The sequence below is a fragment of the Hemicordylus capensis genome, chromosome 1, assembly GCF_027244095.1.
Source record: "Hemicordylus capensis ecotype Gifberg chromosome 1, rHemCap1.1.pri, whole genome shotgun sequence".
In the NCBI taxonomy this organism is placed as follows: Eukaryota; Metazoa; Chordata; class Lepidosauria; order Squamata; family Cordylidae; genus Hemicordylus; species Hemicordylus capensis.
This window is the reverse complement of record NC_069657.1, coordinates 186,570,891-186,589,105: the sequence shown is the minus strand read 5'-3', so window position 1 is coordinate 186,589,105 and position 18,215 is coordinate 186,570,891. Positions and strand designations below refer to the sequence as shown.

General features: G+C 42.3%; 1 protein-coding gene across 6 annotated transcripts in view; it reads left to right on the top strand.

Moving 5' to 3' along the window:
- Nucleotides 1-18,215, top strand: part of CCDC148 (coiled-coil domain containing 148) — a 210,139-nt gene that overhangs the window by 35,660 nt on the left and 156,264 nt on the right. The window lies entirely within an intron of this gene.

Genomic DNA, 18,215 nt, shown 5'->3' with positions numbered 1-18,215 from the left:
TATTTATTTATTTATTTTAAAACATTGCAACAATTTAAAATTTTAAAATAATGTTAACTCTATTAAAACAATATTTAATTAAAAGCCTGGGTGAAGAGATGCATCTTTAAATATTTTTTTAAAAAATTGTCAGAGATGGGGAGGCTCTTATTTCATCAGGGAGTGCATTCCAAAGCTTCAGGGCAGCAGCGAAGTCCCGTCCCTGAGTAGCCACCAGATGGGCCGGTGGCAACTTCAGACGGACCTCTCCTGATGATCTCAATGGGCAGCGGGGTTCATGACGAAGAAGACGTTCTCTTCAATATGTTTGTATGTTCTTTTTTTAAAGAAACTACTGACACCTTAAGTATCTAGTGCTATCTTCACACAAAGGAAATGAAACTCAGTTTTGTTATGCACTTCTCACAGCTAGGCAATGGAGAGTATGTAACAAGACTGTGCTGTACACTTCACTTGTCTCACTTGTCTCTGATAGAGTGGGCTCCCACCCACAGAAGTTTATCTCTGAAAGCCTGTAAGGGGCCACAAGACTGCTTTTCCTGCCACAGACTAACATGACTGCCCTTCTAGAACTCGTAAAAACCGGGAGTCTTTGTTTAAGAATATTCTGATGGTATTTTGTAGTAGATACAGTATTTGCATTATGTAACCAATGTATTTATCATTGTTTAAGAAAACCTTTGGATGTGGCAGTGATGACCTACCGGTATGTAGCATTATGCTGATCATAGTGTCACTGTGTAGCATAATGAGGCCAAAGTTTGCTACTGTGGGTGAAGCTATTCAGTGAACGGTTCAGCTACATGTTCAGCAGGTTCACATAGTGCAGTTCTTCGTGTAATCTCAGGTTTGAAGCACCCACATATAGTTTAAAAAACAAACAGCCCTTTCTGGCTAGAACTGTTCTTCCTGATACTCTAGCAAGATTTTAAAAAAATATGGGGGTGAGTGGATTGATGGGTGGGATATGAGATTCCCCACTTGTAGTGATACTATGATATAATCATTATGTAAGTGATATAATGCAGAATTTGTTCCTCTAGTTAGGTTTATATTGAAGTCCGTACTGGATTTTAAGTACTATCCATGTGTGTGTTGGAGGGCAGGATGATATCAAAATAGCCGTACTGTTGATTCAGCAAAGGAGAAGGGGACATCTAGAGTACTCCTTCCTGCAGTCCAGTCCACTGAGAGATCTGTTGGCAAAAAGTCCCAAGGTGGTATTGATTCCCCCGAGCCCACCATTTTGTGTTCCCTAGGACAGTGACTCTTCCACTTTTACTTCCTCTGACTGGGCCAAACTGCACACAAATTGTGTTAAATGTGTAGTTTGGTCTTGCATGTTTCTTTGTTATCCATTAAGTTGCCGCTACAGAGAGGGGAAGGGTGATCAGAATTGAGATAATGACAAGAGAGAGTGTTTAACCCTTTTCCTCTGCAGCCCTTACAAAAATTGCACCCCTGAAGCTGCTGTTAGAGAAAAGTTTTCATTGCTGCCAAATGAGACATTGACGGTCTTTCCCCACACAGTGGTCCTGATCCTTCCATGGCTGCTATTTAACTGTGAGGGTGGGGGGAGCTGAATCACAGGGCCCAGTTATAAACATGTAGTTTATAACTTGTAGTTTGTCCCTTTCACCTCAGTGGAATATAGTTGTCGTCAAATTGGGCAGCAGTGATATCCTATGTGGGTGCTGAAAGGCATCATTTCATATTGTGTGGGAGAAGGCAATGGTAAACCAGTGATATCCTATGTGGGTGCTGAAAGGCATCATTTCATATTGTGTGGGAGAAGGCAATGGTAAATCACTCCCTTGTTCTACCAAGAAAACCACATGGCTCCGTGGTCACCAGGAGTCAACACTGACTCAACAGCTCAATCTTCTTCTTCTTCTTCTTCTTCTTCTTCGGGATAAACTGTTAGCCCTAATTTCTAAACTGGTGATACAACCACTTTAGGGGTGTTCCCTTGTTCTGGCAACAATAGGAAATTGGTTCAAAAACAGCTGCAAACTCTCAAGAAACATATAAATAGGACAGTTGCTAGGACTGGTGTTCCTTTCATTCTGTTGGTTTATAAAAGAGATAAATACTGCCTTGCTAGAGATTTTATCAAAATGTGTGGCAAAACCTATGAGAAGGAACAACCGTCCAAGCAGCTGTCCGTCTGTGTTCCCCTTACACTTTCAGTGAATGCATGAAGAGGCAGTGGGACCGCACCTGCCAGCTATCATTCCCCTCACAATTATTGTGCATTCAGCATCTGTGTGAAAAGGGCCTTTTGCATGTGCAGATCCTCCATGCAGTTTGGAGCCCTGGGCAATCAGGATTCCAAATTGTGTGGAGGAGCCTATGCTGTAGTTCTGTAGGGTTCCTTTCACACTAATATTGAACATGAGGGCATGATTGGTGAGTTTGTTGGCATCAAAGGGTGTGGCCAGTGGGTAAAGCCTTGCAGCTCCCATACTGCCCAATACTCTGCTTAGCAATGGAGCATTTGCACAGGAACACTCTTGTGCAAGATGCCAGAATTGTGCAAACACAGTAGTGTGACTGAAAAATAGAAATAATGGCCCTCTATCGGTATGTGAGCCAGTGTCTTCAGCGAATACATGAGGGGAGATGAATGAACATCCCTCTTGTGTCTTATTAATCAGTTTCTTCCAGTGCCTACTGCAATAAGCATGACCACAAGAAAGTGATGGATCACTCCACAGGTTCTTCTGAGGGCTCAACTTCAGTTGAGAGCAATTCATGCTTTCTCTACATATTTAAGGGCATGCTTTCTTACTGACAATGTTCAGTGTTTTAGAGAGACTTTGAGTGGTAGCAAGAGTAGGGATGCAGCTTCTACTCTTCAGGTTGTATCAACACATATTGGCCATTTTTTTCACAAGAAGTGTTATATTTGTTCCTACTTCATTTCTGATCTTTAATCCTGGAAAACGTATGAATAGTCTCTCTTTCTTGTTGCCTCTTAGATATAGTACTTCATCTCTAGAAAAGGCTGGGGATGAGACTTCTTTACTTTCAAATGCTGTATTTTATGGCCTGGAGACTAGAGCAAAGTGCTCTGAAGTAGCATGCTCCCCACTCAGCTCCCCCCCCCCACTCAGGCCCAACTCTGCAAAGGCGATCTTCTTGCTGCTAATTGGACTTAGTCACGCATGCAGAGTTACTCGTGTGTACCGCAGCACAACAGTATAATGTCCTACCATGCTTATGAATTCCCTGTAATTATGCAAGAATGACAACATAAACTATAATGGCCTGCTTTATGTGTTTATGACTGTCATTTCTAAGGGGAAAAAACAGTAATTACAGCAACACCATTGCTATGCATATACTATACACAGGAGTATATATGGTTAGTTGATTATCAAGTTTAGCATTTTCTGACCTGTAAGAGCTTAATTGTACAACCTTATCACATGCAATTGCTTAGTGGTGCGTTTAAAAAAGAAATCTGAATGCAAAAAAACTGGGCAGCTTATTCAGCGTAAAGTAACGCCGGTTTTTTATTTTAAATTCCTAATGGACCTGTCTTATAAGCCACTGCACCAGCAAACTAAGACTGGGCTCAGAGACTGGTATGCTGATATAACAACATACCCTGCAACTCAACCTGTTTTCCGAGTCAGTCCTTGTTTTTTGATACCTGTACCTGGTAAAATCACTGGCTGACCTTCAGAGCAGCTTTATGCAGGTGGTGCTAATCCCCTTGCATTGCTGTGGGCTTGCAGCAAAGCACAGCAGTTTTTTACACTTTTATTTTGGGGGGCTTGCCTGCACTCCAAACGCATTTCTTAGACATGAAACAAGTCACTGACAGTTAAGTGACGTGTTTCTGGGTATGGAGCACTGCTCAAGTATAGGCATGCAAGTATTTGCATTCTTGCACAAAAGTGCAAGACTGCCCAGGCTTCACACGGAGCCTGCTGCAGCGCAGGGAGGGTTGCACTATCTGCATTAGGCTGTTCTGGATGTCAGTCAGTGTCCCTATTTTTGCATTTTGCAGTGTCCCTATTTTTGCGTCCAGTGACTGTTGCTGGTGTCTATCTTATGTTTCGTTCTAGAATGTGAGCCCTTTGGGGACAGGGAGCCATCTTATTTATTTGTTGTTTCTCTTTGTAAACTGCCCTTAGCTATTTTTGGAAGGGCGGTATAGAAATTGTAATAATAATAATAATAATAATAATAATAATAATAATAATAATTATTATTATTATTATTATTATTATTATTATTATTTTGGGGAATGCCTTGTTAAAATGTTGTTTGGGTATATCACACAAGAAAGGAAATAAACACACACATGAACACTAAGGCACCGAGCTGTGCATTCTCTGACTGTTCACACACTGCAGAGGTTGTGGGGTATATATTTTGAATTTGTTGATAACGTATTGTAGTTAGGCTTTTTTAGTATATCTTTTGTTGCCAGTAAGCTATGTTTTGGGTTGGCGCTGCAAAGCACCCCTCTATTAGATGTCTCAGAACTTTTCACCTTGCCTAATTGAAAAGACTTGGCTCGATCAGGTCAATAGTGCAGGCTATGCTAGCAGTGTGCCTTCAGGTCGAGCTGCCAAACAGATCGAAACAGGACATGCCCACACATCACTATGGCCAAAACTATACAGACCCATTGAAGGTAAATCGATCAGGGGAGGGATTTTCTGGCATAAGAGATAACATGAAAAGCTCTCAAGAAGGAGTATAGATAAAAGGCACATTTCCCAACCTATTTAGGTTAATAAATTGACTGATGAAGACCAGGAAAACATTGCTCATTAGCAAACTATAGGAGCATATCTTTACACCTCGGAGACACCGAAGGCTTGAAATAAGTAAACAAACACTATCCCAACTCAGAAGCTCATGTCCACATTTGCATAGTTGCTCCTGCCTTTATTTGGTGAGACACACCTAGAGTGATTGAGTCCACTGTTCCCTCTAAAGTGTGTGCATGTGCACACGCTCAGATATTTTCTGATGTCCGCTCAGTTAGTTTTAGATCCCGCTCAGGTTGAATCAGGAAGTCCCGACTCTGAATGCCTGTGTGCACACACTGCCTTGATACTCCCGCCCAGAACAAAATTCATTCCTCACACAGATGAAAAAAATTAGAGAGGACACTGAGTCCAGCCTGCTATAGACACTTTTGCCTGTCATGGCTTCACCCACACTACAGTGAAGTAGAATTGCTTGGTAAATAACAGTCTTTGCCTCAGGGCATGTCTTTGGATATAAATACCCCAGTCTGGCCACAATGGCCTCAGATTCTGAAGAATTCAGTTCACATTCCGCTTGGACTCTCCCCTACTCTCCAGGCTCTTTGTACTGTGAGGCTTTAAGCAGGCTCTGATTTGGAACTCTATCCAAACTACTACAAGCCTTCACCCAGACCCTCATGTAGAACATGAGCGAAATTATTGAATTGCCTTTCCTAACAATCTTTTGCCATCTTCACCTACGTCTCCTCAACCTTTCCAAACTTAAGAACCAAACTTGCTTAAATTTGATACTAAAGCCAAACTGCTCCTGCAAACTAATTCCCCCACTTTAAGCCAAAAGCATAATGGAGCTAGCACCTCAGGACAGTTCTAGTAACAGATCACCAAAGAACAATCACCCTCTTGGTATTAAAGTCAGTTGATGGCAGTTTCCAGAGTAAATAAATGCATCATAGAGCAGGCCATGAAGCGCCTTCAAGAATAGGCAGCATTCTGATTAGTAACTGTTTCGCTCCCACAAGGGGAGATTTTCACCTGTTCCCTCTTCTCTCTACAGCCATTTTTGCTTCCTGAAGATATGTCTCTGAGAGTCGGGGGGGAACCTGAAGAGCAGATATTTTGGAGGTCCAAAGGACAGTAGAGAGAAGGGGTGTGTGTGTTGTTAACAAGTATTCCCCATCTCTCATTGTATGAACAGAACATCTCCTCATGAAACTACTAGTCAGAATTCTGCCCTGTGTCTAAAAATGTGTGTGTGAATGAAATGATATTGTGTATGCATTCTTAGATGTATATTACAGCTGGCTTAACAAATACAATTAATAGGTAAGAAAACCCTTAGAGAGCATTAGCTGCAGGTAGGAGTGCTTGACTTTTGTTGTTGTTGAGATCAAATTTCTCATCAAGTTTAATAACTGAACCAGATTTTTGTTGGCAGACCAGCGTTTGGTATAGCTTTCATATCAGAGTAGTGAATTTTCAGTTGCTTGTTAGCATAAGAAGTCAGATCCCATACTTCTGATTAAGCTAAATATGAGATACTTCAATTAGTTCAGAGTTTGCTATGAGCTGAGCCATTATAATAATGGATATAGTCTCTTTAAGGCTATAATCCCAAACAAAACTATCATCTCATAAGAGCGGAACACTTCTGAAACATTCCTTCAAATGGAGTTGTAGCCAATGTGGACTTTACAAGGAATTGCTTAAGGATTAAATTGCTAAATATGTCCAGTACTGTAACTGTAGAAATTATGAGGACTGTGAGCAAAATGCTCTTTCAAATAGATCTTGCAAAGAAGAGATTAGTGCAGTTTAAGAACAAAGTGAGTTATGCTGGCCAAAGGGTACTGTAAAGCTATTAACAAACATGTTGAGGCTAAAACAGATTGTTAGTTCTGTTAGTGACCTGGGTATCAATTAGCTTTACAATGCCTTTAAAAGAATTAAAGTTCTTAAACGTGTGGCAACTCCTATTTTAGCAAGAAACTTGCAAAGAGTCTGAGTTATGTTCTGGACATCTCAATTAAATTAAAAGTCTTATGTGGAAAGGTTTCTTCAAGATTGAGATCATTTTTTTTTTTAAAGTGACATTTCCCAGAGCAAAGTAGTGATCCCATGCTTACAAAACACTTTGAAAATATTACTGTCATTATAAGAATATATCTGTTATCATAAGGCCCATCTAATCCAGCATCCTGTTTCGCACAGTGGCCCACCAGATACCTCTGGGAAGCGCACTGGCAAGAGTTGAGGACATACCCTCTCTCCTGCGGTTTCTTCCCTGCAACTGGTATTTAGAGGAATCTTGCCTCTGATGCTGGAGGTGGTCTATAGGGGTGTGTGTGGCTCGGAGTCCCCCCCCCAGTCTGGCAGGGGGGGACTGTGACTTTAAGCAGGGGGTGGTAGTACTTAACCCCCCCCACGCCGCGCTTCCCCCTCCGGCGCTGTTCCTTTAAAAAATCTTCTTGGGGCGGCAGAGCTCCTCTCTGCCGCCCCTGCCCCCATCGTCGTCTGAAAAGCTTTAACAGAGACGAGCGCTAGCGGCGCGCATGCGTCCTGCGCGGCGCGCGTGCCGCATACGGTGACATATGCGGCGCAGGCGCTGCAGCATCAGAGACGAGCGCGCATAGCGCGCATGCGCACCACTAGCGCTCGTCTCTGTTAAAGCTTTTCAAACGACGACGGGGGCAGGGGCGGCAGAGAGGAGCTCTGCTGCCCCAAGAAGATTTTAAAAAGGAACAGCGCCGGAGGGGGAAGCGCAGTGTGTGTGGGGGGTAAGTACTACCACCCCCCCTGCTTAAAGTCACAGTCCCCCGCCCAGTCAGACCGCCGGACCTCCGGACTGGTCCGGCGGTCTGGTCTATCATGCTGGACCAAAACCATGTACACTCCTAGTGGTCTATAGCCACCAGATTAGTAGCCATTGATAGACCTGTCTTCCGTGAATGTATCTAAACCCCTCATAAAGCCATCCAGGCTGGTGGCTGTCACCACATATTGTGGCAGAAAATTCCATAGGTTAATTATGTGTTGTGTGAAAAAGTACTTTGTTTTGTCGGTTCAATTGCTTGGCAATCAGTTTCATGGGATGACCCATAGTTCTAGTGTTTTGCCAGAGGGAGAAATTTTTCTCTCTCTAACCATTCTCCACACCATGTATGATTTTATAGACCTTTATAATGTCTCTCCTTAGTCGTCTATTTTCTAAATTAAAAACTCACCATTTATCCCTACCCTCTGTTTCCTGTCCTTCAACCAGTTACCAATCCACACATGAACCTGTCTTCTTATCCCATGACTGCTAAGTTTTCTCAGGAGTCTTTGATGAGGAACTTGGTTGAGAGCTTTTTTTAAGTCCAAATATATGTCCTATGTTAAGTGGATCACCTTTATCCACACACCTGTTGACACTCTCAAATAACTCCAAAAGGTTTGTGAGGCAAGATTTACCTTTGCAGAAGCCATACTGGTTCTTCTTTAGCAGAGCCTGTTCTTCTATGTGCTTAACAATTTTATTCTTGAGAATGCTTTCCATCCATCAATTTGCCTGGAACAAATTCCTCATTTTAGAGAAGTTTCCTCTTCTGAAGTTCATAGCTTCTATGTTAGACTTCCTTTCTCTCCTTGCATATATGCTGAATTTAATCACACACTATGGTCACTATTTCATAAAAGTTCCATAATAATGACGTCTCGCATCGGGTCCTGGGCAACATTCAGGATTATGTCCAAGGTCACCTTCTCTCTGGTTCATTTCATGAACAACTGTTCTAGGGCACAGTCATTCAGTGTATCTAGAAATTTGGCTTCTTGGTCATTACCCAAATGTGAATTTACCCAGTTTATGTGTGGGTGTGGGGAAATGCTTGACTAACAAGCAGATGGTTGCCAGTTTGAATCCCCACTGTTACTATATCAGGCAGCAGTGATATAGGAAAATACTGAAAGGGAGGAAGCAATGGTAAACCCCTCCTGTATTCTCCCAAAGAAAACCACAGGGCTCTGTGAGTGCTAGGAATAGAAATCGACTTGGTGGCACACTTTACCTTTTAATTAAAGTAACCAATTATTAATTAAAGTAACCAATTAGCTCTGTCTCTCTTTGATGCCTCCCTGATTTCCTTCTGCAATTCCCAGTCAGTATTTTTGCATGCCTTTACAGCAGGAGGGCAATAATACCACATTTCCCTTCAGGCCTTTTATTGACACCAACAGAGTTTCTGTGGAGGACTCTACAGCCTGCTGCTTCTATCCTTTCTTTAACATACAGTGCTTCTCCACCTAAGGTGCCTCCCTGTCCTCCCTTAAAGTTCTCAAACTAGTCCTTACTTGCTTGGAACTTCTCTGGGTCTCCCTCGCCAGAGCTCTCTGCCAGATGCCTGTAGATTTTCTTTGCCTTGATGCAGATCATGCAGGTTCTGCATGATAAACCTTTTTCTGCATTTGGTCCTCCATCCAAATCTCCAGGGACTTCTACATCTTTTTGATGTTGGGCTCTTATGGTATATAGGAGACTTTAAGAGAGGACTGGGTCCCACTAGCAACACTGCCTCTGATAATGGCTTCATTTTTCTTAATAGTGTGGATGGTTGACCTCAAACAATCTTCCAGCCACTTTGTTGTTTTGGCCTTCCCTCAGGCAGTCCTGGACTTCGATTTTGTCCTCCAGGGACATGACATGCACAGCAGTTTCATCTCCCTTTATTGCATGCTTTGGAGCTATTTTGTTAATTTTTTCTCTCTCACCTCTACTTCGCCCCCTTCTTCTCCCTCCTTCTCTTCTCCCTCTCTCTCTCTTTCTCTCACCCCCGCTCCTCCCTCTCCCTCTCTCCCCTGCTTCTTTCCTTCATTTTCTCCTCCGTCTCTCTCTCACCCCCGCTTCTCTCCCTCTCCCTTTCTCTCCCTCTCTCCCCACTCCTTCTCTCCCTCTCTCCTCCATCTCTTTCGCACTTCTTGCGGCCCAAATCGCACAATAGTTTGTGCATACCCAAGTGTCAGTAGGAAAGACAGCCCACAAAAACCCATTCACATATACTTAAACCCATTCATGTCAGACAAATCCACAGTTGGAAAGGGATGACTGTACATAGGAAACTGCCATATACTGAGTCAGACCATTGATCCATCTAGGTCAGTATTATCTACACAGCCTGACAGAGGCTTCTCCAAGGTTTCAGGCAGGAATCTGTCTCAGCCCTATCTTGGAGATGCCAGGGAGGGAACTTGGAACCTAGATGCTCTTCCCAGAGCAACTCCATCCCTTAAGGATAATATCTTACAGTGCTCACACATGTAGTGTCCCATTCGTATGCAACCAGGGCGGACCTTGCTTGGTTAAGGGGACAAGTCATGTTTGCTACCACAAGACCAGCTCTCCTCCTGTTGCTGTACAATGTTTGCTGTACAATTGCAGCAAAATATATTATTCAATGAGTGAGGATCAATTTTGTTTTAACTCTGAATTTGGTATACACTTGTGAGAGTGGGCACAAGAAAAGCCATGATTAGATGTTTCCTGTAAGCATTTCCTCTTCTTGCTGCCAGCTGAGGGCTGGATCCTGTCTCCCCTGACAATAGACTCTGCTGTTGTCTTCTGTGAAGTGCTTATGAGCTATGAAAGCAGGCGAAAGAGTTACAGAGATCACATGGAGCGTGACATGTACCTCATCTAATCTTTTTAAGGAATTTTGATGTTTCATTGTCCCCTTGCTTTTCTGCTCTTCCCCATACAAATGGGATTTAAAATGGAATTAAGATTTAGTGGAATTAAGATTAATTACTGCCTAGATTTTATACTTGGATACACTGACTAGCATGTATAGAACATCTGTTTTTCTGGTCTGCCCTTAAATTTCCAGGTTCATAATAGATCTCTTAACTTGCCATCTGGCCAGCTTTAAACTAGCCTGACCACCACCACCCCCGCCCATAAAACAAAAATTCCCTTAGCTAATTATTGTTACCTCCAACTTCTGTGTTTGACAATGAGGAATTTACTATAAAGCTCATTTAAATCCGTTTGTACAGTTTGCATATGTAAATAAATGCAAATGAGCTATAATCATGTTATCTCTAGGACATTCGCAAATTTGCTGATGTGATGTTAGCAAAGTTGATCTTATTTGTTCTTACAAAAACAAAATGTAGGAAACCTGCCATTTTCTTTTCTTTGGCACTAGTTAGTAGTAGGGTTTTTTTGAAGTAGATTTTTTTCAGTAGTCCTTCCTTTTGGTTATTAGAAGATTTAGAAGAGCTAGATAATTTAGATAAAAATAAAAAATAAAGATTTGGAGCTCATGGTCTCTATTTATACTATTTAAATTTTGTACATCGCCTAGAGATGTACATATCAGGCAGTATAAACATATGATAAATAAATATTTATTATTAAATAATATGTACTCAAGTTCCAAAATGGACATCACTTTGTAAAACCTTGATTGATCTCAATAGAGATGGGTGATTATTTCATGGTGCTTGGTGACAACCTAAATTAGGAAAGAAGTTGGCATATAATAGCAGTAAGTCATAGATTACAAACAGAAATATGAGAGGAATATTGTATAATTCTGAGCTATATAGATCTGAAAATAAAGGATTTTTCTGTCTAGAATATATGTTTTGTCTCATCCACTCTGCATTAATTGTAACATTAATCATTCCTCTACATTATGGTTCTATTCTAATTCATTTTTATTCATCTCAGTTGCAAACGCCTCTTGATGCTCTGGTCTAATCTGAAGACTTTTCTGTTATGGCAGTCATTTGACGCTGGATGCAATTAATGTGTTTTTCGTGGACATTGTTTCTCTTTTGTCTGTCTTGTTTTATTTTCAAATTGCTTTTTTTGATACTGTATTTTGCTCTATTTGTATTCGTTAAATTGTTATTGTGGAGATCTATTTTGGCCTCATTGGGACAGAAAGGTAGAATGGCAATAATTTTAACTAATGAATAGACAAATCAGGCAAGGATTCTTGGAGTTATAGGACTAAAGTTGTCAACTGGCAGAGAGCAGAATCATGTTGGGAATCTTGTACTTTTAATTGTGTATTGGCTTTTTGTTTTGTTTTTGTTTTGTTTTGTTTTGTTTCAAAGTCAGGAAATCTAGTGAAGAAATTTTGGCTCTTGTTCTGTAGCTTTATTAGATACATAAATCCACCAAAAGAAAGTAGTCCCTAGATGGTGGTACAAAAGTCAGATGTAGAAGTTTTTATAGCATGGGATGTAAGCAGCTTTGGTTTCCTTTTTATTTTCCCAAAGAGAACACATGATTTTTGAAATGTATTATAGCACATATTAGATATTGCATGTTAACGTCATTGGAAATTATTGTGGTTCATGATTTTGATTCTTAAATCGTTGGAACTTACATTATTGTGTAATTAACAGTGATCCTGCACACAACTAGTTTATTATTTATTTAACATATTTCTATACCACCCAAACTCATGTCTCTGGGCAATTTACTACAGAAAGGTTAAAACATTAGTTAAAACAAACTAAATAACATAAAAGATTGACACATTACAACAATTAAAAAATTTAAAATATTTTAAAACAATGTTAAAACTATTAAAACACTATTTAATTTAAAGCCTGAGTGAACAAATACATACTTAAAGACTTTTTAAAAGGTGTCAAAGATGGGGAGGCTCTTATTTTAGCAGGGAGTGCATTCTAAACCTTCGGGGCAGCAGTGGAAAGGGCCCATCCCCGAGTAGCCATCAGGTGAGCTGGTGGCAACTGCAGGCAGAGCTCTCCTGATGATCTCAATGGGTGGTGGCGTTCATAACAAAGAAGACATTCTCTTAAATGCCATGGGCCCAATCCGTTGAGGGCTTTATAGGTTATAACCAGAACCTTGTATTTTGCCAGAAACTTATCAGCAGCCAGTATAGCTCTTTTAATACAGGAGTAATATGATCTCTCCGAGATGATCCAGAGACCAATCTGGATGTTGCATTCTGGACCAACTGTTGTTTCCGGACTACATACAAGGGCAGCCCCATGTAGAGCGCATTGCAGTAATCCAGTCTGGAGGTTACCAGCATATGTACCACTGTCCTGAGGTCATTTATCTCAAGAAACGGGTGCAGCTGGTGTATCAGCTGAAGCTGATAGAAGGCACTCTGGCCAATGCCTCAACCTGAGATACCAGGGAGAGGCTTGGATCCAGAAGCATTCTCAGACTGCGTTCCTGTTACTTCCGGGGAAATGTGACCCATCCAGAACAGGGAGATCAAACCCATCTCCTGTTTTTCGATCCCACACTATGAGTACCTCCGTCTTATCTGGATTCAGTCTCAGTTTGTTTTCCCTCATCCAGCCTTTCACCGCCTCCAGGCGGGCATTTAGGGAGATTATGTCCTCTCCCGATGATGTTGACATGAAGAAATAGATTTTGGTGTCATCAGCATACTGATAGCACCCTGCACCAAATCTCCTGATGATCTCTCCCAGTGGTTTCATGTAGATGTTAAACAACATTTAAGACAATAGGGAGCCCTGAGGGACACCATGCAAAAGTTCAGATTTTGTAGAACAACAGTCTCCAAGGGACACCATCTGGAACCTACCTGAGAGGTAGGAGTAGAACCACTGCAAAGCAGTGCCTCCCACTCCCTACCCCCTCAGACGCTCCAGAAGGATACTATGGTCAATATTATCGAAAGCCATTGAGAGGTCCAAAAGGACCAGCAGAGTCACACTTCCTCTGTCAATTCCCAATTGGAGATCACCCATCAGGCCAACCAAGGTAGTCTCTTCCCCATAGCCCACTCGAAAGCCAGTCTGAAACGAGTCTAGATAATCCATTTCCTCCAAGACTGTCTGAAGCTGGGAGCCCACCACCCTCTCAATTACCTTGCCCAAACACGGAAGGTTGGAGACAGGCCTGTAGTTGCTCAGCTCTGAAGAATCCAAGGCAGGCTTCTTCAGAAGTGGTCTAATTATTGCCTCCTTAATACAAGGAGGCATCCTGCCTTCCCTCAGAGAAGCATTTATTATCTCTACCAGGCTTTCTACAACAACCCCTCTGGAAGATAGTATAAGCCATGTTGGGCAAGGGTCAAGAGAACAGGTGGTAGGCCTCACTGTTCCAATCAGCTTATCCACATCCTCAGGAGTCACAAACTGGAACTGATCCAACCGAATCACACAAGAGGAGTTGCTGGACACCTCCACATCAGATTCTGAAGTAATTGTGGAGCATAGGTTGGCCTGAATACAAGAGTTTCCCCCCTCAAATAATTCATTGAACACGTCACAGCGGGTAATCGATAGTTCCAGATTCTGATTCAAGGGAGGAGGGGCACATACTAGCCCTCTCACAACCCTGAACAACTCTGCCAGACGTGAACTTGCGGGTGTAATATGGGCAGAAAAGAATAGCTTCTTTGCCACACGTATCGCTGGAGCATAGATCTTCAAATGCGCTCTATGCTGCAATTTGTTGGATTCGAGTCTAGTCTTTCTCCACTTGTGCTCAAGTTGTCTACCTTGCCGCTTCAGCCCCCCTAATTCTTCTGTATACCAAGGGGCCAGTTTTGAAGTGGGTCGGAGAGGACGCTTAGGAACAATCATGCCTTGGTGATTATTAAACCCTGGTGAGTTTGCTATTCCAGTTCTCCACCAGGGCATCAACAGGATCGCCAGCAGAGCCAATAATAATAATAATAATAATAATAAATAATTCAATTTCTATACCGCCCTTCCAAAAATGGCTCAGGGCGGTTTACAAAGAGAAATAACAAATAAGATGGCTCCCTGTCCCCAAAGGGCTCACATTCTAAAAAGAAACATAAGACACACACCAGCAACAGTCACTGGAAGTACTGTGCTGGGGGTGGATAGGGCCAGTTACTTTCCCCCTGCTAAATAAAGAGAATCACCACGGTAAAAGGTGCCTCTTTGCCCAGTTAGCAGGGGCATTAAATCCCTCCAAGTCTTCTTGAAATCCTATTGGATCCAATAACCTTCTTGGGCAGACCATCCTAATAGGTCCTTCACCCCTGCGAAGTGACTGTGAGTCCAATCTTAACCAGATGGTGGTCCATCCATGACAATGGGGAAATCACAGGATTCCCCACCGACAGAACACCAACCTGATCAGAGTGAAAGACCAAATCAAGCATGTGACCAGCAATGTGTGTTGGTCCTGAGATCACTTGGATGGCCCCATAGTTGTCATGGCCGCTATGAACTCCTGAGCTGCCCCAGACAGATGGTCCCGAAATGAACATTGAAGTCTCCCACTACCACAAGCCTGGGGGACTCCAACACCAAGCCTGAGACCAAGTCCATCAGCTCAGTTAGGGATTCCGTTGAGCAGCGGGGTGATCTGTATACCAACAGAAGTCTCAATCTATCCGTGGTCCCTAAACTTAAGTACACACATTCAATATGGTCTGACACTTCCACAGGGATCTTGGTAAGAGCAGTGTTATTCTTACTGGGCCACTAGCCTCCCAGACTGGGCCACTAGCCTCCCCCAACCAGCTTTCTGTAATACAAACCTGGTCGGCACCTTCATTCAAAATCAAATCCTGGATGGTTTCTGATTTGTTCTGGACTGACCTGGTATTACAAAGGAGCAAGGTGAGGTTCCAAGGGTAGTTGGCGCTGCTCCTCAAGGTTGAAGAGCTGGCAGGACAGCTGGAAGGGGAAATAGCTATTAGATTTCCAGTTCCCCTTCCCCTGTAATGACCTGCTGACCTACCAAAGTTACTTCTTCTGTTCTTCACCACCACCACCACCAGAATTGCCCCACCCACAATCAGTGGCTATGTCCCTTGTCTCCCCATCTCCAGATAAACCCAGACACATTATAGTTGAGAGTAAGCCATATTGAATTTAGTGAGACTTATGTCCAAGTAAATATGAATAAAATAGGACTGTAAAGCAAACATACTTAAGAACATAAGAACAGCCCTGCTGGATCAGGCCCAAGGCCCATCTAGTCCAGCATCCTGTTTCGTACAGTGGCCCACCAGATGCCACTGGAAGCCTACAGGCAGGAGTTGCGGGCATGCCCTCTCTCCTGCTGTTACTTCCCTGCAACTGGTACTCAGAGGCATCCTGCCTCTGAGGCTGGAGGTGGCCTATAGCCCTCCGACTAGTAGCCGTTGATAGACCTCTCCTCCATGAAGTTATCTAAGCCCCTCTTAAAGCCATCCAGGTTGTTGGCTGTCACCATATCTTGTGGCAGAGAATTCCACAAGAGGAACTATACATTTGATTTCACTTTTAATGAGTTTCACCCTGTTGGAAAAAGCCATAGTGCAACATACCGTATTTCAGAGCTGCTGTAATATTTGTCTTTTTAATGAAAACCATCACTAACACAAGTTAAACAATCACTAGTGAAGCCTACATGCTTGGAATCAGTTCCAAATGATGAGCAATGGGTAATTCTATGGACTCCATACATATAGCATTTTTTCTGTTCTGTGGCAATACATTAGGGAATTCTTCCAAAAGAGTCTCTATCAGTGAGGAGTTCAGATTTTCTCTCTCCATAGGATCAAGCACAACTGCTGCCATCAGCACTGGGTCATTAAATGGGATTGTTTTTCTTTATATACAGCAGCGATTTCTGATAACATCTTCTAGCCTCGTCGCAGAACCTGGCAGTTTTAGGTGATCCATCAAGATCCTGCTTTTTGATCAACTGCAGTGCAGCAAAACCTATCAACAAGTCTCAGTCAGACCTCTGAAAGTCTATTGCAGTGGTATCAGGAGACAATATATCATATTTGTGCTCAAGTATGACTGCTGGTTTAATGAAATATCCTAAAAAGTCTACAGATAGTTTAATCATGGCAGGATGTAGCCTGTGGACAAGTACAAAAATCTTCCACGTGTGACCCCACACGTGGTGAGAAAACTGATAGTTGATTAACATCGCCCCCCTTTTTCCAGAGTTAAAAACCAACTCGGACAGTAAAAATATATATCCCGCTCTTCCTCTTTTTCTTTTTCTTTCTGTAAAAAGAAAAGAAGTTATTTTCTTTTGGCACTTTTTTCAAAATGATGATAGATATCGATGAGAAATTCATGTGGGTCAAATGAAAGAGGCTTAGCCCCATGTTTTGCTGCTAGATGTGCTAAAAGGCATGGACAGCCAACACCATAAGTCTTTCCATCAGTTTGTTTCTTCTGTATAAGCCTCAGGACTCCATTGTGCTTCCCAATCATTACAGAAGTACTGTCTGAGGAAAAAGCAGCACAGTTCTTTAGGCTGAGTCCTGAATCAGAAAGACATTTTTCAATGGCTGCTGCAATATTTTCAGCATCTGCATGGTTTACTGTGGGCATATCCAGAAAGTGAGTCCTAACTAAGCTTTCTGAATCCTCAAAGGTGACAAGTCCTGGAAAGAACTTGTCATCCTTGTCAGAACTGCCATCTGTACTCAGGGAAAAGCATTCTGCCTCCATTGCCTTTTCTGTCCCTGGGTTGTGTGGATTGGACTAAGTGCTCATCAGTGCTTGGGAGGACTTTAAGCTTTTTTGACTTTCTTTTGCCCTGTGCCTCACAGTTGCTATATGCAGTTTTACATCATGAATCCCACTATGCAATACCAAGAAGTCATAGGCACACGTTGAACAGAAACATAGCTCTTCCATTTCCTGCCATCTGAAGAATATGATGAATGTGGTTTCACGCTGTTTTTGTTTTTATTTTTCCTTAGGAATTCTGGTCTTTGGAGGGTCTTAAATATAAAGAGTGGTTTTCCAAGAAATGAGGATAAAGTTCTCTAATAAAATACCTCCCCTTTGCAGGGATATGGGGAAAGTCAGTGCTCTCTCATATGAAATTTGACCCTATTCTGTATAAAATAAATTGGAGAAATAGCTCTGGAAAGTAAAGTCTGCGCTATTAAACCAGACCCTATTTTGTAGGAATTATATAGAAAATATCAACTTGAGAAATTGCTCTGAAAAACAAAGGCTGTGCTCTCTCAAAAGAAATCAGAAATCAGTGGGGATTATATAAACTGAAGAAATGTTCAGCAGAGCAGTCAGTCAGTGCTCTCAAAATCATATCCTTCTCACCACAAATTTGTGTGCTCTGTAACACAGCTCCTCAGCGTAGTGGTTTGAGTGCTGGACTAGGACCGGGGAGACCCGAGTTCAAATCCCCATTCAGCCATGATACATGCTGAGTGACTCTGGGCCAGTCACGTCTCTCTCAGCCTAACCTACTTCACAGGGTTGTCGTGAGGAGAAACTTAAGTATGTAGTACACCGCTCTGGGCTCCTTGGAGGAAGAGTGGGATATAAACGTTAATAATAATAATAATAATAATAATAATAATAGTCAGATGTTTATAATCTAGCCATCGACTTCCCTGCCATTGGAACTTTGAGGCTCAACGGGCTGCCAATGCCGCTTTCCTTCTCTGGCCTCTCAGGCGTGGATCTTGTTGAAACTGTTACAATAGTCCAAAGTCCCCTCTTGTGAGATTTCTGGCAAGA